Here is a 12920-nt window from a genome sequence, read left to right as displayed (position 1 = left end):
TGGGACAAACAGTCTCTCTGGTCGACAACGGTCAGGTCTATCCGCCTGAAACTCCTGTAGCACCCGTCGCAAATCTGGGGAAATGGCAGACAAAATCACCCCCTCTCTGAGGATACCAGTCGGTTCTGAAACTCCAGGAGAGTCAGGCACAAAAATCCTAGAAAGAGCATCAGCCTTCACGTTCTTCGATACCAGGAAGGTACGAGACCACGAAATCGAAACGGGAGAAAAACAACGACCAACGAGCCTGTCTAGGATTCAACCGTTTGGCAGACTCGAGATAAATCAAATTTTTGTGATCAGTCAAGACCACCACACGATGCTTAGCTCCCTCAAGCCAATGTCGCCACTCCTCAAATGCCCACTTCATTGCCAACAACTCCCGATTACCAACATCATAATTCTGCTCGGCTGGCGAAAATTTTCTTGAAAAGAAAGCACATGGCTTCATCACAGAGCCATCAGAGCTTCTCTGTGACAAGACAACCCCTGCTCCAATCTCAGAAGCATCAACCTCAACCTGGAAGGGAAGAGAGACATCTGGCTGACACAAGACTGGAGCCGAAGAAAACAGGCGCTTCAGCTCCCGAAAGGCCTCCACGGCCGCAGGAGACCAATTAGTCACATCAGAACCCTTCTTGGTCAAATCCGTCAAAGGTTTTACCACACCAGAAAAATTAGCGATGAAACGACGGTAAAAATTAGCAAAACCCAAGAACTGCTGAAGACTCTTAACCGATGTAGGTTGAGTCCAGTCATGAATAGCCTGGACCTTGACTGGATCCATCTCAATAGTAGAAGGAGAAAAAATAAAGCCCAAAAAGGAAACCTTCTGGACTCCAAAAAGACACTTTGAGCCCTTCACAAATAAAGCATTGGCACGCAGGACCTGAAATACCATCCTGACCTGCTTCACATGGGACTCCCAATCATCAGAAAAGACCAAAATATCATCTAGATACACAATCATAAATTTATCCAGATATTCTCGGAAGATGTCTGGCATGAAGGACTGAAACACAGAAGGGGCATTAGAAAGTTCAAAAGGCATCACCAAGTACTCAAAATGGCCTTCGGGCGTATTAAATGCTGTTTTCCATTCATCCCCCTGCTTAATACGCACAAGATTATACGCACCACGAAGATCTATCTTGGTGAACCAACTAGACCCCCTAATCCGAGCAAACAGATCGGATAACAATGGCAAAGGATACTGAAATTTGACCGTGATTTTATTTAGAAGGCGATAATCAATACAGGGTCTCAAAGAACCATCCTTCTTGGCCACAAAAAAGAATCCCGCACCCAGAGGGGACGATGACGGGCGAATATGCCCCTTCTCCAAAGACTCCTTGATATAACTCCGCATAGCGGCATGTTCTGGTACAGACAAATTAAACAGTCGTCCCTTAGGGAACTTACTACCAGGAATCAAATTTATAGCACAATCACAATCCCTATGAGGAGGCAGGGCACTGGATTTGGGCTCATCAAATACATCCTGGTAGTCCGACAAAAACTCAGGGACTTCAGAAGGAGTAGAGGACGCAATTGATACCAAAAGAGCATCGCCATGAATTCCCTGGCAACCCCAAATTAACACAGACATTGCTTTCCAATCCAAGACTGGATTATGAGCCTGCAACCATGGCAGACCTAACACGACAACGTCATGCAAATTATATAGTACAAGAAAGCGAATCACCTCCTGATGTGCAGGAGTCATACACATGGTCACTTGAGTCCAGTACTGAGGTTTATTCTTGGCCAATGGCGTAGCATCAATTCCCTTCAATGGAATAGGGAACTGCAAAGGCTCCAAGACAAACCCACAGCGCTTGGCAAATGACAAATCCATCAGATTCAGGGCAGCACCTGAACTTGCTGAGCAGGGTCACCTGAGGAACGAGGTCTCAAAGAAAGGAATAACTTGCAATTATTCTTAAAATTCAAAAACCTAGATCTATCTCCAGAAAACAACTCAGGAATAGGTATTTTAGGTTCTGACATAGGACGGTGAATGACATAATCCTGAATACTTTGTACCCTTGCAGTAAGATGATCCATACTAGAAGTCAAACTCTGAATATCCATGTCTGCAGCTGAACTCAGAGCCACCCAGAGATTAAGGGGAGGAGAGAAGCTAGACAAACTGCAGCAAAGAAAAAAAAATGCACTCAGAACTTCTCTTATCCCGCTTCTGCGATGCATTTAACACTTATGGCCTGCTGTACTGTTATGATCCTTAGCGGCTTAGGATCACAAATCTGACCAACTAAGTAGGAGAACAGGACGAGCTCTGGGGATGTGGGAACTAGACTGACCACAAACCTGATCCTAACCGCACACACTATAGGCAGCCGTGGAACGTTCCTGAAATCCTAGATGTCTCTTCACAGCCTGAGAATCTGGCTACCCCTAGAGAGAAATAAAAGCCTCACTTGCCTCAGAGAAATAACTCCAAAGGTTAGAACAGCCCCCCACAAATAATAATGGTGAATTAAGGAGAAAACACAAACGTAGAGATGAAAACAGGTTTAGCAAAGGAGGCCCGCTAATCACTAAATAGAAAGAGGATAGCAAAGAATCTGTGCGGTCAGTATAAAACCCTATCCAAAAATATCCATGCAGAGAATGCAAGAACCCCCACACCAACTAACCATGTGAGGGGAGCAATTCTGCACCCCAGAGCTACCAGCAAGCAAGAAGATCACATATTAGCAAGCTGGACAGAACTCATCAAATACTGAGAAACATGTTGTACAAAGATGAGCAAAAATGAACTAGCAAAAACTTAGCTTCTCTTGAAGAGACAGATACGAATGAAGTCAGGAGAGCCCAGAACCAGTTCTGAATACAACGACAGCAGGCAACAACTGAAGGTCCAGGTGAGTTAAATAGGAAACCTGAATAGCAGGTAATGAAGCAGCTGATCCCAGCCACAGTCCCGCAGAATAACAAAAGAGCCACCAGAGGGAGCCCAAAGATAGAACTCACACAGTACCACTCATGACCACAGGAGGGAGTCCGAGAACAGAGTTCACAACACATAAAGGACTGAAACACAGATGGAGCATTAGAGAGCCCGAAAGGCATGACCAGATATTCAAAATGGCCCTCGGGCATATTAAATGCAGTTTTCCATTCATCACCCTGTTTAATACGAACAAGATTATACGCCCCTCGAAGGTCGATCTTGGTAAACCAGCTAGTCCCTTTAATCTGAGCAAACAAATCAGAAAGCAAAGGCAAAGGGTACTGGAATTTGACCGTGATCTTATTGAGAAGGCGATAATCTATACAGGGCCTCAAGGAGCCATCCTTCTTGGCAACAAAAAAGAACCCCGCTCCCAATGGTGACGAAGACGGGCGAATATGCCCCTTCTCTAAGGACTCCTTTACATAACTCCGCATAGCGGCGTGCTCTGGCACAGACAGATTGAAAAGTCGACCCTTAGGGAACTTACAGCCAGGAATCAAATTAATAGCACAATCACAGTCCCTATGAGGAGGCAGGGAACTAGACTTGGGCTCATCAAATATATCCTGGAAATCCGACAAAAACTCAGGAACTTCAGAAGAGGGGGAAGAGGAAATTGACATCACAGGAATATCACTATGTATCCCTTGGCAACCCCAACTAGTCACAGACATAGATTTCCAATCCAGCACCGGATTATGTACCTGTAACCATGGAAAACCCAGCACAACAACATCATGCAAATTATGCAACACCAAAAAGCGAATATTTTCCTCATGTGCCGGAGCCATGTACATGGTCAAATGTGTCCAGTACTGAGGTTTATTCTTGGCCAATGGCGTAGCATCAATCCCCCTCAAGGGAATAGGGCTCTGCAAAGGCTCCAAGGAAAAACCACAGCGCCTGGCAAAGTCTAAGTCCATTAAGTTCAGGGCAGCGCCAGAATCCACAAATGCCATTACAGAAAAAGACGACAATGAGCAAATCAGAGTAACAGACAAGAGAAATTTAGGCTGTATAGTACTAATGGTAACAGACCTAGCGACCTTCTTAGTACACTTCGGGCAATCAGAGATAGCATGAGTAGCGTCACCACAGTAAAAACACAGCCCATTCTGACGTCTGAATTCCTGCCGTTCTGCTCTAGTCAAAGTCCTATCACATTGCATAGGCTCAGGACTCTGCCCAGAGGACACCGCCATATGGTGCACCACCTTACGCTCACGCAGGCGCCGATCAATCTGAATGGCCAGAGACATTGATTCGTTCAAACCAGCAGGCGTGGGGAACCCCACCATAACATCTTTAAGGGCTTCAGAAAGACCCTTTCTGAAAATAGCTGCCAGGGCATCCTCATTCCATTTTGTAAGCACAAACCACTTTCTAAATTTCTGGCAGTAAATTTCTGCTGCTTCCTGACCCTGACACAGACCCAGCAAGATTTTTTCTGCCTGATCCACAGAATTAGGTTCGTCATAAAGCAGTCCGAGTGCTTGAAAAAAATGCATCTACATTGAGCAATGCAGGATTCCCTGGCTCAAGGGAGAATGCCCAGTCCTGCGGGTCGCCACGCAGCAAAGAAATAACAATCTTCACCTGCTGAACGGAGTCACCAGAGGAACGGGGTCTCAGAGCAAAAAACAATCTGCAATTATTTTTGAAGTTCAAAAATTTAGATCTATCCTGTTATGACCTGGTGGTTAGGAGCACCCTGGAATGACCTGATGGTTAATACGGAAACCTGAGACAAGCTCTGAGGAGGTGGTAACTCTACTGACCGCAATCCCTAATCCTAACACCAACACTAGAAATAGCCGTGGAGCGTTCCTAACTCTCCCTAGACGCCTCGTCACAGCCTAAGAACTAACTACCCCTGAAGATAGAAATAGAAGCCTACCTTGCCTCAGAGAAATTCCCCAAAGGAAAGGTAGCCCCCCACAAATATTGACTGTGAGTTAAGAGGGAAGTGACAAACGCAGGAATGAAAACAGATTTTAGCAAAGGAGGCCGAATCTTCTCTAGATAGACAGAAAATAGGAAAGGGAACTGTGCGGTCAATATTAAAAACTACAAAATCCACGCAGAGTGTGCAAAAAGACCTCCACACTGACTCACGGTATGGAGGGGCAACTCTGCACCCCCAGAGCTTCCAGCTAGCAAGGAAATATCATAATAGCAAGCTGGACAAGAAACTTAGCATGTGCAGAGAAATACACTCAAACACAAATGAACAACAAATAAACTAGCAGGGACTTAGCTTCTGCTGGAGTAGACAGGCCATCTGAGAAATCCAAGAGAGATCTGAACCAGTACTGAGACATTGGCAGCCAGCGTGAACTAACGACCAGAGTAGAGTTAAATAGGAAAGCCAGCAGAAACAATAAGTGAGGGCAGCTGAGAAAGCCAACCTCAAAGATCAGCAGTTCCACTCAAAGCCACCAGAGGGTGTCCAAGGACAGAACTCACCAAAGTACCATTCACGACCACAGGAGGGAGCCCAGGAACGGAATTCACAACACTATCCCCAGAAAACAAATCAGGAATAGGAATTCTAGGCTCAGAAACCGGAGTCTGGACAACATAATCTTGGATACTCTGTACCCTTGCAGCGAGATGATCAACACGCGAAGACAGACCCTGAACCTCCATATCAGTACCAATATCCTGAACCACCCAAAGATTAAGGGGAAAAAAAAGACAAAACAAGCTACAAAGGAAAAAAAAAAAAAATGACTCAGAACTTTCTTTTCCCTCTTTAGAGATGCATTTAACACATTGATGGCCAGCTGTACTGTTATGACCTGGTGGTAACGGAGCAGCACTGATATGACCTGGTGGGTAAAATGAATCTTGGACAAGCTCTGAGGAGGTGGTAGCTTTACTGACCGCAATCCCTAATCCTAACACAAACACTAGAAATAGCCGTGGGACCTTCCTGTCACTCCCTAGATGCCTCGTCACAGCCTAAGAACTAACTACCCCTAAAGATGGAAATAGAAAACTATCTCGCCTCAGAGAAATTCCCAAAAGGAAAGATAGCCCCCCACAAATATTGACTGTGAGTGGAGAGGGAAAATGACTCACACACAGATGAAAACAGATTTTAGCAAAGGAGGCCAATTCTGACTAAATAGACAGAAATAGAAAAGGATACTGTGCGGTCAGTATTAAAAAACTAAAAATCCACGCAGAGTTTACAAAAAATAGCCTCCACACCGACTCACAGTGTGGAGGGGCAAATCTGCTTTCCCAGAGCTTCCAGCTAGCCTGAATATTTCATAATGACAAGCTGGACAAAAAGAGACATAACTTTAAACTGAACAGTAAGTACAAAAACTAGCAAGAACTTATCTTATGCTGACATGGACTGGCCATCAGAGACTTCCAAGGAGAGAACTGAGTCTAACCCAGAAAACATAGTCAGCTGACATGAATTACAAACCAGAGCCCAGTTAAATAGCAAGGCCAAGGGAGCCGATTAGTGAAAGCAGCTGCCAGGCCAGACTCCAGGAGCAGCAGTTCCACTCGAAACCACCAGAGGGAGCCCAAGGGCAGAACTCCCAAAAGTACTATTCACAACCACAGGAGGGAGCCCAAGAACAGAATTCACAACAGCCTGCGTGCTGGACATAGCACAGTCTGTGTGCTTACAGACCTGAGAGAGCGGAGCTCTGTTATGGACTTTTATGCTATGTCGGCCTGATATACGGACTGTTATCCTTTTTGTTGTTGCCTTGCTGGTTTATGGAGCAAATAAACCCACATGGACATTAAAGAGAATGTGCCTCCTGTTTCCTCCTACGCATCTAAGCGAGTATAACCTCTACACTATATATATATATATATATATATATATATATATATATATATATATATATATATTTCTATTAATTTTCAATAAAATATTTACATTTTAGATGATTTTTGTCTTTTATTGCACAAATTTTTAGGAGGATTTTTTCAATTAGTGCAAGACATAATTTGATTGTACATACAATTGGTTTCTTTTCTGATTGAAGCCTTATAAGGCAGCCTAATAAGCTACAGAGCTGATGCACAAAAATATAGCCTCCACTGTCCCTGCAAAAAAAAGGTGGTGTTGGACAGTGGAAATCGCTACAGCACAAGCGGTTTGGAGGTTAATCTTCCCTCCCTAACTATATCCCTTCTTCTGATGAAGCTGCAGCAACCTCTCCCTATGCTAAGATCGGCAGAAGATGGCGGTCGGCGTGCACGCCCCTTTATAGCCCCTGTGACGCCGCAGAAAGCAAGCCAATCACTGTCATGCCCTTCTCTAAGATGGTGGGGACCGAAACCTATGTCATCACACTGCCCACACTCTGCATCCTCCTTCATTGGCTGAAAAATGGCGCTGAAAGCGTCATATGAAATGCGACTTTTGCGCGCAGATCGGCGAGCTTATGGCCGATCCCACACTAGGATCGGGTCGGGTTTCATGAAACCCGACTTTGCTGAAAGTCGGCGATTTTTTAATTTGTCCGATCCGTTTCGCTCAACCCTAGTGATCACCTAATCAGAAGCACATTAAGTAGAATTAGATGTACTTTGATTGGAATTCAACTGACACTGGAATGGCTGTCAGACATGTAGAGATGGTGATTCTTAGAAAACTGTGCTGTGGTCTATTAATTTTTGCCAGAGCTGTGTACATATGTATATATATATATATATATTGTATATATATATTATATATACAGTGTATGCAGTGCCTACAAGTAGTATTCAACCCCCTGCAGATTTAGCAGGTTTAATAAGATGCAAATAAGTTAGAGCCTTCAAACTTCAAACAAGAGCAGGATTTATTAACAGATGCATAAATCTTACAAACCAAAAAGTTTTGTTGCTCAGTTAAATTTTTATACATTTTAAACATAAAAGTGTGGGTCAATTATTATTCAACCCCTAGGTTTAATATTTTGTGGAATAACCTTTTTTTGCAATTACAGCTAATAATCGTCTTTTATAAGACCTGATCAGGCCGGCACAGGTCTCTGGAGTTATCTTGGCCCACTCCTCCATGCAGATCTTCTCCAAGTTATCTAGGTTCTTTGGGTGTCTCATGTGGACTTTAATCTTGAGCTCCTTCCACAAGTTTTCAATTGGGTTAAGGTCAGGAGACTGTCTAGGCCACTGCAACACCTTGATTTTTTGACTCTTGAACCAGGCCTTGGTTTTCTTGGCTGTGTGCTTTGGGTCGTTGTCTTGTTGGAAGATGAAATGACGACCCATCTTAAGATCCTTGATGGAGGAGCGGAGGTTCTTGGCCAAAATCTCCAGGTAGGCCGTGCTATCCATCTTCCCATGGATGCGGACCAGATGGCCAGGCCCCTTGGCTGAGAAACAGCCCCACAGCATGATGCTGCCACCACCATGCTTGACTGTAGGGATGGTATTCTTGGGGTCATATGCAGTGCCATCCAGTCTCCAAACGTCACGTGTGTGGTTGGCACCAAAGATCTCGATCTTGGTCTCATCAGACCAGAGAACCTTGAACCAGTCAGTCTCAGAGTCCTCCAAGTGATCATGAGCAAACTGTAGACGAGCCTTGACATGACGCTTTGAAAGTAAAGGTACCTTACGGGCTCGTCTGGAACGGAGACCATTGCGGTGGAGTACGTTACTTATGGTATTGACTGAAACCAATGTCCCCACTGCCATGAGATCTTCCCAGAGCTCCTTCCTTGTTGTTCTTGGGTTAGCCTTGACTCTTCGGACAAGCCTGGCCTCGGCACGGGAGGAAACTTTCAAAGGCTGTCCAGGCCATGGAAGGCTAACAGTAGTTCCATAAGCCTTCCACTTCCGGATGATGCTCCCAACAGTGGAGACAGGTAGGCCCAACTCCTTGGAAAGGGTTTTGTACCCCTTGCCAGCCTTGTGACCCTCCACGATCTTGTCTCTGATGGCCTTGGAATGCTCCTTTGTCTTTCCCATGTTGACCATGTACGAGTGCTGTTCACAAGTTTGGGGAGGGTCTTAAATAGTCAGAAAAGGCTGGAAAAAGAGATAATTAATCCAAACATGTGAAGCTCATTGTTCTTTTTGCCTGAACTACTTCTTAATACTTTAGGGGAACCAAACAGAATTCTGGTGGGTTGAGGGGTTGAATAATAAATGACCCTCTGAAAAAACTTTTCACAATTTAAAAAAAATAAAATAAACAAAGAAATAACATTCTTTTTTGCTGCAGTGCATTTCACACTTCCAGGCTGATCTACAGTCCAAATGTCACAATGCCAAGTTAATTCCAAATGTGTAAACCTACTAAATCTGCAGGGGGTTGAATACTACTTGTAGGCATTGTATATATATCTCTGAAGAATGTTCAAATTAGGCCTTGCTCATTTTGATAAGAATCAGAACTGTCAGCATTTTCAGTTGATAGGTGGATGCACTGTTGTTGTAATAGCCCTGGCAACACTACAAACCTGCTCTGACAAGACGCTAGCAGCAGGGCAGGCAAGGACCTCCAAGGCACAGAGAGACAGTTTATGCCACGTGTCCATCTTGGATACCCAATAGTTGTAAGGAACAGAGGAATCACAGAGGATGCTGGTACAGTCGGCAAGGTACTCCTTCAGCATCTTTCAAAACTTCTCCTTCCTTGTCAGAGTACCCCTCGCATCAGAGCCTGGACGCTGGGAGGGTCTGAGAGTACTGTCCCAGACCTTTGATAGTGTACCACTGCCTCTGCTGCAACAGGTGTGTGTCTCCTTAATCTCCACTCCTTGGTTGTCTAAGGAACTGTGACCTCTGCCACCAGCCTTGATAGATGGAACTTTTTTTTAATAATTCTTAAGTAAGCCTTCTCGTACTGCAACATTTTATTAGACCTCTCCGCCACAGGAAGGAGTTATGCAAAGTTCTCCTTGCAGCATTGGTCTAGAAGGGTGACTAACCAGTGATTAGTGATGGCCAAAATGCGTACAACGCAAGGGTCATGGGAAACGCAGCGGAACATAAACTCAGCCATGTGTGCCAGACTGCGAACAGCCAATACTTCCTTGTCCCCACTAAGAGAACAACTGTCCATGTTGTCCTCCTTGTCTTCACGCCATCTAAGCCAAACAGACAGGATGAAGGTGGTATGGGTATTACTGTCTGTAGCGCAGGCAACCAGCCCCTGTTCCTCCTCCTCTTCATTCTCCTTCTCATTATTATGTAATCCATGTTGAGAAGATAAGATTAGGCTGGGCTGTGTAGCATCACACAGTATAGTATCTTACTCCATCTCAACTTGCTCCACCTGCAAAGCTTACTCTTTAATTGTGAGCAGCGAGTATTTTAGTAGACAGAGAAGTGGGATAGTGATGCTGATTATGACATCTTCACTGCTCACCATCTTGGTCAAATCCTCAAAGTTTCGGAGAACTGTACATATGTCAAACATCCCTGCCTGCTCATCAGCTCTTATGTGCGGAGGCTGACCGTAATCCCGAAAGGCATGGTATAGCTGGTATTCAACTACTGCTGTCTGCTGCTCACAAAGCCTTGCCAATATATGTAACGTTAAGTTCCAACGAGTGGAGACATCGCACACCAGTCAGTGAGTTAGGAGTTGCAAAAGCTGATGCAGCACAGGCAGGGCAGCGGCAGCTGTAGCTGACTTGCAGAAATAGGCATAAATGTGACGTACTTTCACAAGTAGCTTAGGAAGATCTGGGTAGGTTTTGAGAAACCGCTAAACCACTACTTTTAGCATGTGAACCATGCATGGTAAGTGTGCGATGTTGTCAAGTCACACATGACTGGTTGTAGGTTCAGGGGCGAAAGCCACAGATCAGTCTAGTCTGCTAGAGCCTTCAACAACTACTACGGTTTATCACCTAAGCAGATTAGCTTCAGCAGACCTCGTTGCTGCTTGGCCAAAGCAGTGCTACAGTGTTTAGTAGGAGGAGGTGCAGGAACTGCTGTAGAAGGTGGAGGAAACCCTTGATTGAACAACACCCGCAATCCTCAGTGTCGGTAGCACATGTTCCGTCGCAGGGTCCGACAGGGTCCCAGCTTCCACAATATTCACCCAGTGTGCCATCAGGTAAATGTGCTGTCCCTGTCCACAAGCACTTGTGTGCAAGTCTGCAGTTAAGTGGACCTTGCCAGCAGCAACGTTGGTCAGGACAAGGCTTGTTATGACCCCAATGCAGAGGGTCTCAGAAATAATTACTAAGTCTGCAAACACAAAAAACCAGCTCATAGGGCAGTGGTAACTGAGCTGACCATATATCTAATCCTAGCACCACAAATAGCAGCAGCCGGGGAACGTGCCTACGTTGGTTCTAGACGTCTCGCGCCAGCCGGAGAACTAACTAACCCTAGAAGGGAAAAGAAAGACCTTTCTTGCCTCCAGAGAAAAGACCCCAAAAGTTGGATACAAGCCCCCAACAAATAATAACGGTGAGGTAAGAGGAAAAGACAAACGTAAGAATGAGCTAGGTATTTAGCAAAGAGAGGCCCACTAGCTAATAGCAGAATATAGTAAGATGACTTATATGGTCAGCAAAAACCCTATCAAAATATCCACGCTGGATATTCAAGAACCCCCGAACCGTCTAACGGCCCGGGGGGAGAACACCAGCCCCCTAGAGCTTCCAGCAAAGTCAGGAATCACATTTAGTACAAGCTGGACAAAAATAAGAGCAAAGTAAATAACCAAAAAACAAAGAAGCAGGACTTAGCTTAATTTTGCACGAACCAGGACCAGCAGACAGGAGCAAACAGAAAGGATCTGATTACAACGATGCCAGGCACTGGACTAAGGATCCAGGAAGTTATATAGCAACACCCCTGGACTAACGACCCAGGTGGGTGCCAAACTGAGGAAAGACAATCCCAGAGTCATATCACTAGTAACCACAAGAGGGAGCCAAAAAGTCTAATTCACAACAAAGGCTGATGTTATGGGACATGTGCTTGTGTAAGGCGGGGACAGCACACATGGAGAAATAGTGTCAGCTGGGGACCAAGTACCAAGAGATGGCCACCATCATGAGTTTGTGGAAGACTTCCGTCTCCACAGTACTAAATGGCAACATTTCAAGGACTCCGCCTCTTAGCTTCAGGCATTTTGAATCAAAGCAGGACCCTACCCCTCCACAGAGATATAGATTTCAGTCTAAGAGAGGACTCACAGGTTTTCATACAGATGAAGACTTTATTCTAAGAGACAATTGGCATTGTTTAGGTCCTGGTAATGAGAAATGCCTTACCGTGGCTACCAGGTACACATAAATTGGCCAATTTATGCACTAAGATTTCTCAATTTTTCATATTTCTAGTGCAGTAATGCAATTCAATTTTCGTATTTCATGTTTGCATGCTATGGCGCTACAGAGTGTTGCCTTATTTATTTGATTGTATATGAGTTGGTGACTCTAGGTTAGCACTAGTGTTGAGCATTCCGATACCGCAAGTATCGGGTATCGGCCGATACTTGCGGGTATCGGAATTCCGATACCGAGATCCGATACTTTTGTGGTATCGGGTATCGGTATCGAAACAACATTAATGTAAAAATGTGTAAAAGAGAGAATTAAAATAAAAAAATATTGCTATACTCACCTCTCCGACGCAGCCTGGACCTCACCGAGGGAACCGGCAGTGTTGTTTGCTTAAAATTCGCGCTTTTCCTTCCTTACGTGAAGTCCCGGCTTGTGATTGGTCGCGTGCCGCCCATGTGGCCGCGACGCGACCAATCACAGCAAGCCGTGACGTAATTTTAGGACCTTCAGGATTTTAAAATTACGTTCTGGCTTGTGATTGGTCGCGTCGCGGTCACATGGGCGACGCGACCAATCACAAGCCGTGACGTCACGGGAGGCTGGACACGCGAGGTCCAGGCTGCGTCGGAGAGGTGAGTATAGCAATATTTTTTATTTTAATTCTTTCTTTTACACATTAATATGGATCCCAGGGCCTGAAGGAG

The sequence above is a fragment of the Ranitomeya variabilis genome, chromosome 4 (assembly GCF_051348905.1).
Source record: "Ranitomeya variabilis isolate aRanVar5 chromosome 4, aRanVar5.hap1, whole genome shotgun sequence".
Lineage (NCBI taxonomy): Eukaryota > Metazoa > Chordata > Amphibia > Anura > Dendrobatidae > Ranitomeya > Ranitomeya variabilis.
Note: the sequence above shows the minus strand (reverse complement) of the source record.